Source organism: Cetorhinus maximus, unplaced genomic scaffold (assembly GCF_964194155.1).
Source record: "Cetorhinus maximus unplaced genomic scaffold, sCetMax3.hap1.1 HAP1_SCAFFOLD_1103, whole genome shotgun sequence".
Classification (NCBI taxonomy): Eukaryota; Metazoa; Chordata; class Chondrichthyes; order Lamniformes; family Cetorhinidae; genus Cetorhinus; species Cetorhinus maximus.
In genome coordinates, this window is record NW_027597045.1 from 28678 (window position 1) to 45604 (window position 16927).

At 43.3% G+C, this 16927-nt stretch overlaps 2 non-coding genes and 1 pseudogene across 2 annotated transcripts; 1 reads left to right on the forward strand and 2 right to left on the reverse strand.

Moving 5' to 3' along the window:
- Window positions 1-335: 335 nt before the first annotated feature.
- trnae-uuc (transfer RNA glutamic acid (anticodon UUC)) lies at window positions 336-407 on the reverse strand. Its single transcript has one exon. It is a non-coding gene; the product is annotated as a tRNA-Glu (tRNA).
- Window positions 408-2798: 2391 nt separating this feature from the next.
- Window positions 2799-2872, forward strand: trnaa-ugc (transfer RNA alanine (anticodon UGC)). Its single transcript has one exon. It is a non-coding gene; the product is annotated as a tRNA-Ala (tRNA).
- Window positions 2873-12134: 9262 nt separating this feature from the next.
- LOC144675683 (uncharacterized) lies at window positions 12135-15997 on the reverse strand (annotated as a pseudogene).
- Between the last annotated feature and the right edge of the window lie 930 nt (window positions 15998-16927).

Sequence of the window (16927 nt, forward strand, 5' to 3'; positions counted from 1 at the left end):
ATTGGCACCATTAATGTGTCGTTCAATTAGTCTTGTGATTGGTTGATCCATCAGGAGTGATATTTTTGTCAATGCAAACAGTAGGCACCAGAATTTGCCCTTCTCCCACCCATATTTTGCCTGGCACCACCATCCCTATGGCCAGTGCTTTGCAAACAGCCCTTCTCTTGTCCTTCTTTTACTCCGCTTCTGTCTTTGTTCCCGGCCTGTTCTAAGTGTGATATTTCCAACTCTGAGGCGAAACTTAAACTGATTCTGGTGGAGCTGCTAAATGTTTTCAATCAATAAGTAATTAATACTCATTTTGACAATTCCACAAGATCAATAAAACTGCATTCCCTGACCAGGAATCAAACCCAGGCCGCGGCGGTGAAAGCGCCGAATCCTGACCACTAGACCACCAGGGAAACTGGCAGACTTGTTTCAGGTTAGTTTATTGACGCTGCTTTTATCCCCGTTTCCACTTTAAATGGAATGAATTCTTCAGTCAATTACAACAACGGTTTCTGTGAGCTGGAACATGAAATTGACAGTGAGGTGAAATATCCCCATAAGCTGCTCATGTGTGACTGTCAATTTCCTAAACCCACCAACCTGATCACTGCGGTTGTTGTGAAATTGACAAGGGAACACATGGCAGACATTCATCACTGAAAGTAACTGACACACTTCTAAACACTTTCATGTCGCATCTGTTTCTGCTTCTGTCCCTGCCTCACCTCCGGCTCCCTCTGCCCGTCCAGCTCCCAGGTCAATTAGCTGCTTGATGCAGACACAGTCAGTTCATGAACCCAAGCTTTCCCTGGAAAGCAGGGACAGAGAATGCGGGACCCAAGGATTTTAGAAAGAAGAGGTTTGCAGATGACATGGTAAAGATAATCTGGGATCTCATCTTCCTGATTCTCCCAGACACTGATGACAGGAATGTGCACAGTGCCGATTATCCAGAGTTGCAGACACCTTCCAGTCTTGTGCAAGTAGTTGAGCTTTGAACCCACTCGCAAAAGTGGATTATAAAATGGCAGAATGAGTGTGAAAGAAGTGGTGTTGGGAAATATCAAATTATAGAAAGTTACAGCAAAAAAAGAGGCCATTCGGCCCTGTGTGCGACTTTCAAAGAACTCCAAAGAAGAGTCACACAGAATTGAAACATTAATTCTATTTCTCTACCAGAAATATTGCCAGACATGCTGAATTTTTCCAGCATTTTCTGTTTTCACTTCAGATTTCCCGCATCCACAGTATTTTGCTTTTATCTCTGGGTTTCTAGCCCAGTGACAATGCCAATACGCCATCTCCTGAATGCTCTGATTTGATTTGAACATGTTTTCCCGAAAGAAGTGCTGTTAGTAGCGGACGAGTATTGGGGGCGATTGTTTCTGACATCCATCTGGGTTTCCCCAATGTTGGTTTGCTGACTGCGGTTCTCATTATTCCCGATTTTGATCAACAGAATTAGTTATCTGGTAAATAGAATCAAACAAAAACTTCCGCGCTTTCTTATTTCCATTCATCTGCAAGGATTTGCGAAATCTGCAGACGGAAATGGAGTAAAACTGAGCGAGTTTGGTGTTTTTATGGGTGTTTGTCTCTCCTTGGCCCTCTGTCACTGTCGATGTATATGTCTGTGAGTGTCCCGCTGTGTGTGTCAATGTGGTTCAGTTCCTCATTTTTAGCAGTCCCCACTTTATTCATCTTACTGTGGCTTCATATTAAAATCGTAAAGAGAAAATAAAAACCGGTTTAAAAGGTTCAGGAGGAATTTTCTTTCTGTCTTTCTGAGTGGAGACTGTTCAGTTACTAAGTGTCCGAATGTTACAAAGCGGAGGGCGATTGAAATTTTCACTGAGCAACATTTAAACAGACACCGAGTCCTTGTGGTCGAGTGGTTAAGGCAATGGACACATCGAGAGAATGAATTTGTAAATACAAACAGTCCAAACTGATACCCCTCGGACATGAGGAACTGTATTTCTTCTCGAAGTTGTTCCACGTGTGACATTTGCAGCTCTGATGTGAAACTTCAACTCTCACTCCACTGATTCGGGCGGAGCTGTTGTGCGTTTCGGTTTTCAATCAATAAGTAAATGAGGCTTGTTTTAACAGTTTGTACCAGATCAATAAACCTTCATTGCCTGGCCGGGAATCGAGTCCGGGCCACAGCGGTGAATGGGCCGAATCTTTACCTCTAAATCACGAGGAAAGCTGTCTATAACTCTTGCAACGTGCTTTATCTGGGCCACGTTTGCCATTTCTCAGACACTTTCACCAGAGGTGTTTTTAAGGGGTAGCTGCAGTGAAGGATTCGCACCAATATAGTGTCGTTCAATTGGTCTGGTTCCAAATCCTGCTCAGGAATTTAAGAAAAACTTTGAATTTGCTCAGTGTCTTGACTTCAAAAGCGAGAATGTAAGAAAGTACATTCCCCCAAGCGTGTAATAAAATGTCGGAATGACTGGGAAATTATGCTGGGAAACATAAAATTGTAGACAGTTACAGCAAAGAATGAGGCCATTCGGCCTGGCGCGCTGCTTTCAAAGAGCAGTTGTGATTGATTGGTCAGGAGTGATATTTGTGTCAGTGAAAACAGTCGGCAGTAAAATCTCTCACATTACCACGGCAGACTTTCATCACTGAAAGCAACTGACACACGTCAAATTCTGCCGCTTTCATGTCGCATCTTTAACTTCCTGTTCTCCCTTTCAGGCATTTCCAGGTCTATCAAATATTATCCATGCAGAACGTTGTCCTGTTCCTCGTTCCACTAGGAGACTTACTGTGAGCGGGGTTGAGTAACTGGCTTCATAGCTCAGTGGTTTAGAGCACTGGTCTTGCAAACCAGGGGTCGTGAGTTCAATTCTCACTGGGGCCTGCGATTAACGTTTATGAAATTTGGTAACAAGGTAACCTTTGAGCATAGCACTGTAAACAGATAAAAGCTAGAAATCCAAAACAAAATAAAAAAATACCTCGAAAAACTCAGCAGGTTCGACAGCATCTGCGGAGAGGAACACAGTTAACGTTTCGAGTCCGTATGGCAACAAGATGGCAGGTGGATTATAATGTAGGCAGGTGCGATTATGTTCACTTGGTTATTAAAAATGAGAATAACAAAATGCTTTTAAAATGAGGAATTTGTAAGTGCTGATGTTCAAAGAAACTTGCGTGTGCTTGTACAAGCAATGTGGAAAGTTTGCATGCAGGATCAGCATGTTGGCCTTTATTGCAAGGGGATTGGAGAGCAAGAATAAAGAAGTCTTGCCACAGGGTTTTGGAGAGACGGCATCTGGAATCCCGTGTGCTGTTTTCATCTCCACATTTATAAAAGAATAGACTTGCATTGGGGACGGTGCAGGAGAGGTTCACTAAATTGATCTCTGGAATGTGCTGGTTGTCCTAAGATGAAAGGCTTTTATTCTCTGGAGTTTAGAAGAATGAAAACCAATCTAATTGAAACCTGTAAAATTCTGAGAGGGCTTGATAGGGTAGACACAGGGATTGTTTCCGCTGGTCAGGGAGTCTAAAACACTGGGGCACAGTCTCAGGGTAAAGGGTCGATAATTTCGGGCTGAGATGAGGAGAAATTACTTCATCCAAAGGGTTGTGAATCTTTGAATTCTCTACCCAGAGGGTTGTGGATGTTCCATCATTGAATACATTTAAGGCCGGGATGGATAGATGTTTGGTCTTTCGGGGGACTAAGGGAAATGGAGAACGGGCAGTATAATGGAGTTGAAGCCCAAGATCAGCCATGATCGAATTGAGTGATGGGACAAGCTCGATGGGCCGTGTGATCTACTCCTGCTCCTATTTCTTATGATCATATATATAATAAAGACAGTAATTCATGTTATAATAAAAACAGAAAGTATTGGAAGTTCTCAGCAGGTCTGACAACAAATGTGAAGGGAGAAACAGAGTGAAGGTTTCGAGTCTAATTTGACACTTTTTCAAACCATAAATTGGCTGCTAGTTATGACATTTTGCACAACATCAAGACAGAATTGAACCCAGGCGGTGAAAGCACCGAGGCTGGACCACTAGAGTGTTAGATTCCAACTGAAGGTTTAATGGTTTAAGAAAACCTAGGGTCAAATAGATTCCCTCTCTTCCTGCTTCTACTCATATTACCGACATAATTCTACTTTGTGTCCTTTGGCTACAAGGAAATATTGTCCAAACTTTGCCAGCCCTGCTGTTATTTAGTAAGTTCTCACACAAGTATTGCGTGTCTCCAAATATTGTGTGCAGTTCTGGAATCAGCATCATAGGAAGGGTGTGATTGCACTGGAGAGAGTGCAGAGGAGATTTACCAAGACGTTGCCTGGGCTGGAGAGTTTTAGTTATGAGGAGAGATTAGATAGGCTGGGGTTATTTTTCTTGGAGCAGAGGAGATTGAGTGGGGACATGATTGAGGTGTATAAAATTATGAGGGGCATAGATAGAGTAGACAGGAAGGAACATTTCCCCTTGGTGGAGGGATCAATAACCAGGGAGCATATATTTAAGATAAGGGGAAGGAGGTTTAGAGGGGATGTGAGGAAGAATTATTTCACCCAGAGGTTAGTGGAAATCTGGAACTCACTGCCTGAAAGGGTGGTAAAGGCAGAAACCCTCATAACATTCAAAAAGTATTTGAATGTGCACTTGCAATGCCATGGCATAGAAGGCTATGGGCCTAGTGCTGGAAAATGGGATTAGAACAGTTAGGTACTTGTTTGACGGCGCAGATTCGATGGGCTGAAGGGCCTCTTGCTGTGCTGTAGACCTCTATGGCTCTTTGACTAAATAGATTTATGAATATTCATTTCAAATAACGCGAGAAACTGAAACAAACATGTGCGTAACATTCAACCTATTAGAAAGATTGGGTTCAAAGCAACGAATAGAAATTGACTGTCAAATTGCATTTACCGAACTGGAACACACCATCACAATGAATGAATCCATTGTCTGTTAAAATGTTGCTCAGTGAAAATTTCAATCATCCTCTGCTGTTTCACATACAGGCACTGAGTCAATAAGCAGTCTCCACTCAAATAAATACAAAGGGTCAATCTCCTCTTGCAACTTTTCAACCTGTTGTTATTCTCTGTACCATTTACCATGAAGATATATAACGAAAGTGAATAAGGTTTGCGATGGTAAAAAATGTGTTCACCCCTCGGGGAACTGAACCACATTGAGACACACAGACACATGCAGCGTGAGTAATAGTGGGCAAGGTTTTATCTCTAAGGAGATAAAAACTCTCAGAACGCAAGTATGGCACAAATCAGCTCAGTGTTGTATCATTTCTGACTGCAAATTCCGTGAATTCTTTGGATCAACAGAAATGAAGCAACACGGAAGTGAAGCAGGAAAACTACACGGGAGTGTTTGGAAGGTGCTGATTCCATTTAACCAATAGTTAATTCTGGAGGCAGCAAAACGAAGGAACAGCGAGAAGTACAGTCAGCAGGACTCTAACCCACGTGGGGAGGCCCCAGTGGATTTTAAATCCATCCCTGTAACCACTCAGCCACGGCTGCAAGCCTTATCCTAGCGTCATTGTTGTTCATGTAAAATCCTGGAATGGTTACAGCAGAGAATGAGAGCATTCAGCCCCACCTATTCCCAGTCACCCTGCAATTCCTACAGCCTCCCTTGTTCTACCTGCCAAGACGAACTACATCATATGTCAAATACCCCGAGCCTATTCTAAAGGATTTGATGAAACGTCTGAAAGACAAACCAACTGAAACTTTGGCAATGGTGGGATTAAAATCTATGATTTAATAGGAACTGGTGCTTAAATCCAGCGCCTGAGACCACTCGCATACGCTACTGCTGGCAATATGAAAGTAACCATTGCCTTGATTAGTAACGGGACTGAATTGGAACATAACAAATAGCTACAGGAATAGACCATTTTGTCTTTCGAGCCCCTCACTGTACCATAAAATCAGAGCCAAAAACAACATATAGAGACCATTCAGCCGGGTCAGAGGAACAGAAGCCGTTCAGCCCTGTGACCCTGCTCAACCATTCAATAAGATCAAGGCTGATCTGTTTGTGGTCTCAACTCCACTTTCCTGTCTGTCTGTCCGTACCCAGCCCCACCCTCACCACCCCCCATAACCTTTGAGTCTCTTCTCTACCAAAAATCTGTCCAAATCAGCCTTGAATAAATTCAATGACCCAGCCTCCACTGCTTTCTGGAGAAAATTCCTCAGACTAACGACCCTCTGAAAAAACAAAAAAAAAAACTCTTCATCTGCGTCTGAAAAGGGAAGCCTCTTCCTCTTCTGGAATTAACTCACCTGGCCCCTCTCCCCTACCTTTTCCCTGGACATGTTGCAGTATTTGGTCCAATTCCCTTTTGAATTCCGCTGCTGAATCTACCATCCCCACACTCTCTATCTAACCCAGCCGCCGGATCCATCCCTCCCAGGTCGCCATGTGGAAATGCATGGTGACCCTACACTGAAGAACATGTCCCAGACATACTCAGCTACTTGACAACAGAACAACATGAAGTGACTATTGTGGAAAATTGAATGAGACAACATTTTAAATCATCAAGATATTGACACACACTCCATAGAGAAACTGGCTTTCAAACAATCAGGATAGAATTAAACACACCAGTACCTATCAGAGGGAGTAAAATTAAAGTGAAGAGGGAAACAAACTCTAGGTTTAGAAAATATCCACAAGGTGGATGAAGGTGAATAGTGAGCTAGAGAATCTTTAAAGTCCGTGCATGAACTTCTGTTTGAACCAGATGTATTTACCAATGTCAATAATTTAAAATTGTGTGAGATGATCTGCAGGTGAGGAGGATGAATCTCAGCCGATAGTTATCACATTTAGTGGATAAAGTTTTCACATTTACTCTTGGTGGCAGCTCAAGGGTTTGTGTAGCTGATTCTGATCATTCTAGTAGCTTTAGTGTGTTATCCACGGTTTGTCATAAAGAAATTAGGAAAACAAGCTCGTAGCTTAGAAATAGTGAGGTTAGTCAGAAATCAGTTGTGAGAAATCAATAAGGATATTCCCTTCTCAAGGTGGTTATATCTGTAAGAAATCACTGCCTAATAACCTTATAAAATCTTCAGAAGTGTATTGAATATTGTACGAATGGCTCCCCCTTTCCCTCTCTTTCTCGCTTAGGAACAAAGATTCCTGGCTTGACAAACATAGGACAACATATCCCAATGTTACCTCATAGGGATGGACTCAGGAGTTAGGGAATGGAATTTGTACTGGTGACTGAAGACAATGGCTCTGATCTTCCCAATTATTAAAAGGTGCAAATTTCTGCTCATCCTGTACGGAATGTTGGATAAGCAGTTTGATAATTTAGTAACAGTGAAGGGATGGAGAGGGATGGTGGTGAGGTAGAGCTGGGTGTTGTCAGTGTACATGTGAAAACTAACATGGTGCTTTTGGATGATGTCACCTCGTGGCAGCATGGAGATGAGAAATAGGAGGTATCAAGGTTAGATCCTTTTTTTAGGATGGATGATGACAGTGGATTTAAAGGTGAGAGGGACAGTACCAGAAGAGAGGGGAAAAAAAAAACATGAACAATATCAGCCAACATGGAGAAGTTGAATGGTCAGCAGTTCAGTGGGAATCGGGTCACTGGAGCGGAAGGCGAGTCTCATGGACAAGATGAACACTGAAAGGTTATGAAGGGAAATAGGAAACTGGAGAAAGATCTAAGTTCAGATCTCGGACATGGGGGATCTTTAGAGACAGTTGTCCCGGTGGGCTAGTGGAAGGGAGGGAAGCAGCAGAGGCAGCTGATCGGATTGACTCAATCTTAGTGACAAAGAAGCTGCATGAGCTCCTCACACTTGCTGTTGGAGGTGAGAACAGAACAGGCATGGGAGAGAGAGAGAGCACTTCAAAAGGAACTAACTTCTGTAGAGAAATGAAAAAGACTCGACACACTCTGTGTTTGACACAAAGCTAATTTATTTGACTTTTATCCAGAATTTTAACCCCTATAACTGGGTTGAAGTTTATTAACATCAGCAGAAACAGACCCCATAGAACATGGTTCAGTCCCAAATGTGATTAACAGCAAAATCCAATCACTGTAGTTACTTGTCAACTTGAGTTAATGTTTCGAGTCCATGTGACTCTTCTGAAGAAGAGTCTATGTGGACTCAAATCGTAAACTTTGTTTTTCTGTTCACAGATGCTGCCAGACCGGCTGAGTCTTTCTACACTTTGTTTTATTTCAGATTTCCAGCATCTGCAGTATTTTATCTTTATACTTGTGAACTGGTTGTTATCACTGAAGTGTGGATGAACAACCAAATGACTTGCCACACTCGGAGCGTGAGAACAGCCTCTCCCCAGTGTAAATTCACTGGTGTACAGTGAGGTCAGAGGATTGCCTGAAGCCAGGCCCATTATGAGAGCACCTCAACGGTCTTTCGTCAGTCTGAACATGTTAATAAGGCATCAGTTGCCTGGAACATTTCTAGCACTTCCCGCAGTCCGGGCATTTAAAATGCCTCATCAGTGTGAACTCACTCGTGTGTCTGCAGATGGGACAACTGAGTGAATCCCTTTCCACAGTTGGAGCAGTTGAATGGTCTCTCGTCAGTGTGAACATGTTGATGGGAACCAATGAACATTCTCCACTCTCACAATCCGCTGCTTCCGGCTTCTCTCCGGCACCAACCTCAAGCAAAGAGAGCAGGAGACTCCGAGCATGCGCCATCCACCCGGACAACCCGCGGCAGATAGAGCGGTTTCTGAGGCGCACGGGGTTGTGGGTAATCAGGCCGCCATTAGAGACCTCGTCTCAGTTAATCTTTGCCTGAAACTGGGAAAGCAAGGGGAAGGTTCAATTCGCATCGGGATAGAAAATAAGAAAGATCAAGTTCCAACTCCTGCCATTCGGACTAGAGATGATAAGGGACAAAAAGGAGGATTTACACATGGGGGCAAATGGCATAGCCGAGAGTCGAAATGAATACTTTGCAACTGCCTTTACAAAGGAAGAAAATGCTACCCAGAACATGGTGAAAGAGGAGGTGATTCAGATTCAGAAAGGTTTAAAATTGAATTCGAGGAGATATTAGATAGGTTACCAATACTTAAAGTTGTGAAACAAAAACAGAACATTCTGGAAAAACTCAGCCGGTCTTACAGCATCTGTGGAATGAAAAAATAAACAATTAATGTTTCGAGTCCGTATGACTTACTGTTTTGTTCTCCCTCCGCAGATGCTGTTAGACCTACTGAGTTTTTCCAGCATTTTCTGCTTTTGTTTCAGAATTCCAGCATCTGCAGTATTTTGCTTTTACTTTAAAGTTGTGAAATCACCTGAGCCAAAAGAGATGCACCCAAGGATCCTGGGAGAAATAAGAGTGAAATTTACAGAGGTGGTGGCCATAATATTTAATTGTGCCTTAGACTCAGGTGCCAAAGGGCTCGAAAATTGCAAAAGTTACACCCTTGTTCCAGAATAGGTGTAAGGATAAGCCCAGCAACTGCAGGCCAATTACTTTAACTTCAGTGGTGAGAAACATCTAGAAACTATAATTTGGACGAAGTTAGCAGTCACATGGACAAATGCAGGTTAATAAAGGAAAAACAACATGGACTTCTCAAGAGAAAATCATGTTTAACTTCCTGGAGTTTTTTGAAGAGGTAACAGAGAGGGTTGATGAGGGCAATGCTCTTGATATAGTGTACATGGACTTTCAAAAGTCACTTCGTACAGGGCTGCTCAACAGACTTTTAAGCAAAGTTATAGCTCGTGGAATAAATGGGACAGTAGCCACATGGATACGGAATTGGCTCAGTGGAAGGAAACAGAATGTAGTTAATGGATGTTTTTTAGGCTGGTGGAAGGTTTGTAATGGTGTTCCCCAGGGGTCAGTGTTGGGACTCGGGCTTTTCCTGATATATATTAATGACCTAAATCTTGATGTAAAGGGAAAAATTTCAAAGTTTGCAGAAGATACAAAAGTGGTTGAAGGAGAAAGGGACCTGGGTGTATATGTCCATAAGTCATTGAATGTGGAAGGAGAGTGATTGAGAGAGTGATTAATAAAATATACAGTATCCTGGGTTTTATTAATAGGGGCATAGAGTAGAAGAGAAGAAGGTCATGTATAAGTCACTCGCTTGGCCTCAGGTGGTTTATTGCATCCATTTCTGGGCAGCACACTTCAGGAAGGATGTGAAGGCATTGGAGAGGGTGCAGAAAAGATTCACAAGCTTGATTCCAGGGAGGAAGGACAGCACATCAGAAGATAAATTGGAAAAAATTAGGACAGTTTTCATTAGAGAAAAGGAGGCTGGGAGGATATTTGGCAGAGTTATTCAAAATCAAGTGGGGGCTGCACAGAGTAGATAAGGAGAAACTGTTCCCACTCATCAAATGATTGAGAACAGGAGGGCATAGTTTTAAAGTGATCAGTAAAATAATCAACAATGATATGAGAAAAATCCTTTCACGCAGTATCTGGTTAGGGTCTGGAATGCTTTGTGTGGGAGTGTGGTGGAGGCAGGTCCAATTGAAGCATTCAGGCAGGAATTAGGCTATTATCTGAAAAGGAAGAATATACAGGTTTATGGGGGAAAGGCAGAAGAATAGGACTGGTTGAGTTGCTGATTCGGAGAGCCAGTGCAGACACGATGGGCTAAATGCCAAGCGCCAAACCAAATCTATAACGTGGTAAAAATTATTGGTTCATTCTGACAGTCAATCTCTATCAATATGTTTGTAACAGAGCAACATTCCATTGTTCTCCCAGATTTACATTCTAACAGGAAGTTCCAGATGTTTGTAGCGCTGTGATCTTGTGGTGTGGACAATAACATCGTCAATGTTATTGTCCACACCACAAGATCACACATCAATCTTGTGGAAAGTGTCTGATACATCCAGAGTGATATGGTCTGCAAAATGCAATCTGTGTGAGTCATTGGAATATGATTGTGTAATAGTTCAATGTGATCTGACCACTCACTGAGTGAGTCCGTATAAGTGTAACATAGATACACACAGCTTGTGTCATAGTTCAGTGAGACCTGACTACTTAATGAGTGAGTCTGTATGAGGGTGAGATTCTGCTAACATAGACATTACAAACTAAGAATGACAAGGTCCATCTCCTACCATTTGCATCCTGCAATAATGGACCTGTTGGCAAATTCTTGGGAATTAATCTGTTTCAATAAGTCTGTCACAAACTAACACCCTGTTGTTCTGCTGTGCTTTATATTTTAATGGGCATTAGCAGACATATTTATTGCTATGAGCTTGGGTAGTGGCTATGTCTTCACTCTACTCTGTTGATCTGATCAAGAAGGGCTGCTGCAGAAAGAAGGACTTGGTCTGTCAGACGCGGTCACTGTGAAAGTGATAATGAAACATCTGTGTGTCAAAGTTCAGTGACACCTGATCACTTACCGAGTGTGAGTCAATGAAAATGTAACTCAAATAATCTCAGCTCCTGCAGGTGATTCTCTGGCTACAATGACATAGATAAGAAAGGAATCAGGAGCATGTAGTCCCACCCAGCTGAACACCAGTGGAGAGGCATTGGAGGAGGATGGTTCAGTCAGTGGTGGACAGACAGGCCAAGAAGGACAATGAGGGAGAATTTACCTTTGTCACATTCACAGAGGATGTAATTTTTGACTTTGATGAGAGCTGTTTCAATATTGTGGCAGGGGCAGTTTTCTTATTGGAGGGATTGAACCATGGAGTTCCATTAAAGATTGGCATGGATTTTGGAGGTGACCAGGACTTTGGAGAGAAAAGGGTGGAGAGAAATGGGGAGATAGTTTGCAAGGTCATTGGGGTCAAGGATTGGTTTTATTGCGGAGGGAGTGATGATGGCAGATTTAAAGGAGAGGGAACGTGCTTCAAAGGAACTAACTTGTGTTCGAGATATTAAAAAGACTCAACGCACTGTGTTTAACACAAAACTGGTTTATTTGATTTTTATACAGAATATTAACCAGAATGACAGGGCTGGAGTTTATTAACATCAGCAGAAACAGACCTCAATGAACATGTCCTGGATGTGATTAACAGGAAAATCCAATCACTGCAGTTACTTACGAAATCACTGGTGTTTCACCCAGTTAGCTGACCGAGTGTTGGAAGGGATTCACTCAGAGCAGGTGAACAGTCTCTCCCCATTGTGAGCTAGCTGGTGCGTCAGCAGGTGGGATGACTGAGTGAATCCTTTCCCACACTTGGAGCATCTGAACGGCCACTCCCCCGTGTGAACTCACTGGTGTACAGCGAGTTGAGAGGATCACCTAAACCCAGTCCCACAGTGAAAGCACCTAAGTGGTCTCTCATCAGTGTGAACCAATTGATGGGACACCAGTTCGCCAGAACTTTTAAAGCACTTTTTGCAGTCTGGACATTTAAAAGGTCTCTCATCAGTGTGAATTTATTGATGTGTCTTTAGATGGGATGATTGAGTAAATCTCTTCCCACACTCGGAGCAGCTGAACAACTTCTCCCCAGTGTGAACTCGCTGTGAACCAGGTTGTTTGAATGGGCGAATTTTTTCCCACACTCGGAGCAGCTGAATGGCCTCCCCTCAGTGTGAATTTGTTCATGTCTCAGCAGGCTGGATAACTGAGTGAATCCCTTCCCACACTCCGTACAGGTGAACAGTCTCTCCCCAGTGTGAATTTACTGGTGCCTCAGCAGGGTGGATAACTGAGTGAATCCCTTCTCACGTACAGGTGAATGGCCTCTCCCCAGTGTGGACTCGCTGCTGTATGGTGAGTTCAGATAAACGCCTGAACCCAGTCCCACAGTGAGAGCATCTGAACGGTCTCTCGTCAGTGTGAAGATGCTGGTGCGCCAGCAGGTTGGATGAGTCAGTGAATCCTCTCTCACACTCGGAGCAGGAGAACGGTTTTTCCCCAGTGTGAACCCGCTGGTGTATCACCAGGCTGGATGACTGAGTGAATCCTTTCCCAGAAATGGAGCAAGTGAACGGTCTCTCCCCCGTGTGAACTCTCTGGTGCCTCAGCAGGTTGGATGAATTAATGAATCCCTTCCTACACTCTGGGCAGGTGAACAGCCTCTCCCCAGTGTGACTGTCTCGATGAGTTTCCAGCTGAACTGCATAAGTGAATCCCTTCCTACAATCTGCACGTTTCCACAGCTTCTCCCCATTGTGACTGCAGTTATGTTCTGACAGGCCAGATGATCGGCTGGTCTCATCCACACACAGAACACGTGTACGGTTTCTCCCCACTGTGAACAGTGCTTTTTCCTTCCATTTTCAAAATCCAATGATATTCAGGTTACCACAAATTTGGCGAATCCATCAGATCCTGATGTGATGTTTTATTTCACTTCCCCAAATTAAAATCCTCCCCTCCTAATAGTCTGTGAAACTGATTTAAAACAGAAAAAAAGGAGTGAGAGAGAACCCACAAAAACACAAAGGCAGGTTGTGAAATGGAGCTGAATTAATCTGGGAATTTGTGGGGCCGGCACTAGGAAAATGTGACCATGAAAGCTGCTGGATTGTCATAAAAACCCAACAGGTTCACTAATGTCCTACAGGGAAGGGAACCTGGCACTCGGTCTGGGCCTACACAAGACTCTGGACTCCATCGGAGCAAATAGAGAGAGAGGTTGGAGAGGTATTGGATAAAACAAAGGGATAAACTTTAAATCTCCATCCCTAGAAGGACCAGGGTAACAGGTGTAGGTGAACACCATCACCTACAAGTTCCCCTCCAAGTCACACACCGTCCTGACTTGTCTGACATCCAGCACTGGATTAACAGAAATTTCCTCCATTTAAATATTGAGAAGACGAAAGCCATTGTCTTCAGTCCTCGCTACAAACTCCACTCCATAGTCATTGGCTCCATCCCTCTACCTTGCTGGGAGTTGGAGCAGAGCCGACCTGTGGGAGATACTCGGGAGATGAGAAGAGCCTAGAAATACAGGTCGGGGATTCGAGTGAGGCCTACCTTGCTGGGAGTCAGAGCAGAGCAGACCTGCAGGAGACAGTGGGGAGCTGAGGAGCCCCTATAAATACAGATGGGGGATTTGAGTGAGGAGTGTCTATAAATACAGACTGAGGATTCGAGTGAGGAGTGTCTATAAATACAGACAGGATATTTGAGTGAGGAACACATATAAATACAGACCGGGGATTTGAGTGAGGAACGCCTATAAATACAGACCGGGGATTTGAGTGAGGAGCGTCTATAAATACAGACCGAGGATTTGAGTGAGGAGCGTCTATAAATATAGAGTGAGGATTTGAGTGAGGAGTGTCTATAAATACAGACTGAGGATTCGAGTGAGGAGTGTCTATAAATACAGACAGGATATTTGAGTGAGGAACACATATAAATACAGACCGGGGATTTGAGTGAGGAACGCCTATAAATACAGACCGGGGATTTGAGTGAGGAGCGTCTATAAATACAGACCGAGGATTTGAGTGAGGAGCGTCTATAAATATAGAGTGAGGATTTGAGTGAGGAGTGTCTATAAATACAGACTGAGGATTCGAGTGAGGAGTGTCTATAAATACAGACAGGATATTTGAGTGAGGAGCGTCTATAAATACAGAGTGAGGATTTGAGTGAGGAGTGTCTATAAATACAGACTGGGGATTTGAGTGAGGAAAGTTTATAAATACAGACGGGGGATTTGAGTGAGGAGCGTCTATAAATACAGACGGGGGGTTTGAGTGAGGAACGTCTATAAACACAGACGGGGTATTTGAGTAAGGAACATCTATAAATACAGACGGGGGATTTGAGTGAGGAGCGTCTATAAATACAGACGGGGGATCTGAGTGAGGAATGGGCTATTTCACTGTTGCAGCTGCTGTGAGGCAGCAGGAGAGGGGGGAAAGAGGCAACTGTGATGTCACAGGAAGCTGGTACGTTGATTGGTTGGTAAGTGCTCAGTCTAAGGGACAGTGTGTGAGAAACCAGGTTAGGACAAGCGAGTTCGGGTAGATCTATAAATAAAAATAACTAAAACTTTACAATCAAAAACCAAAATTTGAAAACTTTAAAACTCAAATAAAACACAAATATTTTAAACAAGCAATAAAATAGAGTTACTTAAATCAACATCTAATACACATCCCTTGTAGTTAAGAAGCATATAATCTTTAGTTGTCAGTGGTACTAGCATTCAGTAAACACAGTAAATTGTAGCATACATAGGAAGAAAGTAATTAAAGTAAATTAACTAAATAACATAAGTTAGAATGGTAGGACAGGGGTTATGTTGCAGCTGTGACATGTGGGAGCTTTTGGACGCCAAGGCGATCCATGACAAACACGTCTGCAGGAAGTGTAAGCAGCTTGAGGAATTCCAGATCAGGATTATTGATCTGGAAATCGAAATGCAGACACTGTGCAACATAAGGGATGGGGAGAAATACCTGGATACTTTGTTCCAGAAGACAGTCACACCTCTTAGAAGAGGGTCATCTGTTTTGATCAGCAGTGAGGGACAGGAGGATGTGACTGTCAGTGAGGCAGGTGATGGGACTGAGCAGGCAGTAGTGGAGGAGTCTCAGACTTTGCAAGTGTCAAACAGGTTTGAGGTGCTCACAACCTGTGTGGATGAAAGTGAAATGTGCAAGGTGGATGAGCTGGCTGGCCATGATACTGTGGTACAGGAAGCCATTCACGCAGGGGGAGTAAAAAGGAATGTAGTGGTAGTAAGGGATAGTATAGTGAGGGCATTGACACTGTTTTCTGCAGCAAAAAGTGAGAGTCCAGACGGCTGTGTTGCCTGCCCAGTGCCAGGGTTCGGGACATCTGCTCAGGGCTGGAGAGGGACTTGCAATGGGAGGGGGAGAATCCAGTTGTCGTGGTCCATGTACGTACCAATGACATAGGTAGAACTAGGAAAGAGGTTCTGTAAATTCAGTGTAAGGAGATAGGCACCAAATTATGTAGCAGAAACTCAAAGGTAATAATCTCTGGATTATTACCTGAGGCACGTGCAATTTGGCATCGGGCAAATAAGATTAGCGAGACCAATGCGTGGCTCAAAGATTGGTGTGGGAGAAGTGGGTTCCGGTTTGTGGGGCACTTGTATCTGTGTTGGGGACAGTGGGGGCTGTACCGTTGGGATGGTTTACACCTGAACTGTGCTGGGATGAGTGTCCTTGCAAATCGCATAGTTAGGGAAGTAGAGAAGGCTTTAAACTGAACAAGAGCAGTGAGGGATCAAGCTTGGGTAGAGGTAGCAATTCAAGGTGTAGAGTCAAGACAGGAGAGCAAAATAGTAATATGAGAAATGATGGTCAGAGAATGGCAGGAAAGGACTGAGAGAAAAAGCCTAAGAAGAAATCAACAGTCAAGACTAGATGTTACAACGGTAACAAAAATATAAGACTCAAAGCTCTCTATCTGAATGCACATAGCATTCAAAACAAAGTAAATGAATTGATGACCCACACAGAAGTAAATAAATATGATCTGATAGTAATTATGGAGACGTGGCTGCAGGATAACTAAGATTGGGTCCTTAATATTGAGGGTACATGACATTCAAGGAGAATAGGAAGCTCAGTAAAGGTGTATGGGTAGCATTGTTAATCAAAGAGGGCATTGGTGCAATAGTTAGAGATGACCTTGGATGAGGAGATCAGGATGTAGAATCGGTTTGGGTGGAGATGAGGAATAGTAGGGGAAAAATAGTCATTAGTGGGAGTGGTTGACGGGCCCCTAACAGCAGCCATAGTGTAGGACAAAGTATTCAAGAGAAAATATTGTGTGCTTGTGATAAAGGGACGGCAATAATCATAGGTGATTTTAATCTACACATTAACTGGAAGTATCAGATTGGCAGTAATAGCCTGGGTGAGGAGTTCTTAGAATGCTTTTGAGATAGTTTCTTAGAGCAGCATGTTCAGAAGCCAATCAGAGAGCAGGTTATATT